The sequence below is a fragment of the Sinocyclocheilus anshuiensis genome, unplaced genomic scaffold (genome assembly GCF_001515605.1).
Source record: "Sinocyclocheilus anshuiensis isolate Anshui unplaced genomic scaffold, SAMN03320099.WGS_v1.1 scaffold308, whole genome shotgun sequence".
NCBI lineage: Eukaryota > Metazoa > Chordata > Actinopteri > Cypriniformes > Cyprinidae > Sinocyclocheilus > Sinocyclocheilus anshuiensis.
The window spans coordinates 45,837-47,141 of record NW_015558619.1 but is presented as its reverse complement, the minus strand read 5'-3'; the positions used below and the strand labels follow the sequence as shown (position 1 = coordinate 47,141).

Genomic DNA, 1,305 nt, shown 5'->3' with positions numbered 1-1,305 from the left:
GTCTAAATTTCCCGCCCCTCTCCTCAGCGGCATGTGCTCTGGTTGTATTGTAAACAACGCGTCGTTAATATCGCTTATCAGTTTTAGCCCGATTGAGAAGCAGAGGATATTATTGACGGGGATCGTCCAGAACCTGTGCAAGCATGGCTTTTAGTGGTATGTTTTTTGTTTGTTGTTGTCTCATTCTTTTAGATACGCTGTTATTTGTAAATGCCACTGCTTCTGTTAGCTTCTAATATACGGTTTTAACCTGATTAAAGCTTTAATACAGTACGGTAAACGCACGCAACAGTTCATTGTTTGAGCTGAGCTGATGATCTGAATGAGAGATTGAGAGAGAGAGAGAGAGATGCAGAGCATGTGCAGAGCAGGGGGACAAGACCCGACCCCTTTGTTGCATGTTCCCGGGGGTGGGGTTTATCAGGGTTTGTGATGTCACAAACCTGGGAAGTAACTCATTGTAGTCCCTTCGAGCTGTTTTTTGTAGGCATTAAACTGCCAGAATTTTAAAAGACAATATCTCTGTTTGCATTGAACTTTCAGCACCGCAACTTTGCAGATATTGTTTATGCTCAAACAGCAACATTACACACTAACTAACGTAAAAAAAGTGAAATCGCAATCAACCACCCCTTTAATAGATTTGAACTATATGTAGTATGAAATAATGTATTTAAATATATATTACTTCTTTACTAGGAAATTAAGCTGTATGATCATTATAGCTGAAAGTATTTATTTAAAATTAGATGCTAAAAATTTTAATTAAAAATAAAAATCAACAACTGCTTATTAATCACTGATTGTCAAGTTAGCTGCAGTTTAGGTTTTATTTATTTATTCATGATTGGACAATGATCAACGTTATAGTAGAAAGGCAGTAAAAGATTAGCTTTGACACGATGTTTGACCAAAGTAAATCATTAATGCTTAAATATATTCATATATATATTTTTTGTAATTAAGCTTTATGATTGTTCTAGGTTAGAGTATTAACTTAAAATCAAATGTTAAAAATTAAATGATTGACTGTCAGGATCAGCTGCTTTTATTTCTTTCTTTATCTATTATTCATACAAATATGTGTGTGTGTGTGTGTGTATATATATATATATATATATATATATATATATACACACATACATACACACACATATTGCTATTATTTAATTTGCTTTTTAAATTAATTTAATATTGATATTTTCATTTAAAAAATCATTTTCTTAATTTAATATATTATTATTATTATTTAATTAGCTTTTTTAGTTAATTTAAATTTGGTTCATTTATAGAATGAGAAATGAG

The 1,305-nt window shown here is 31.3% G+C and overlaps 1 protein-coding gene across 1 annotated transcript in view; it reads left to right on the top strand.

Annotated features, from left to right (window-relative positions):
* The window catches only part of LOC107680456 (probable G-protein coupled receptor 179), a 17,564-nt gene that overhangs the window by 7,038 nt on the left and 9,221 nt on the right, over positions 1–1,305 (top strand). The gene's annotated exons all lie outside the window — the stretch shown is intronic.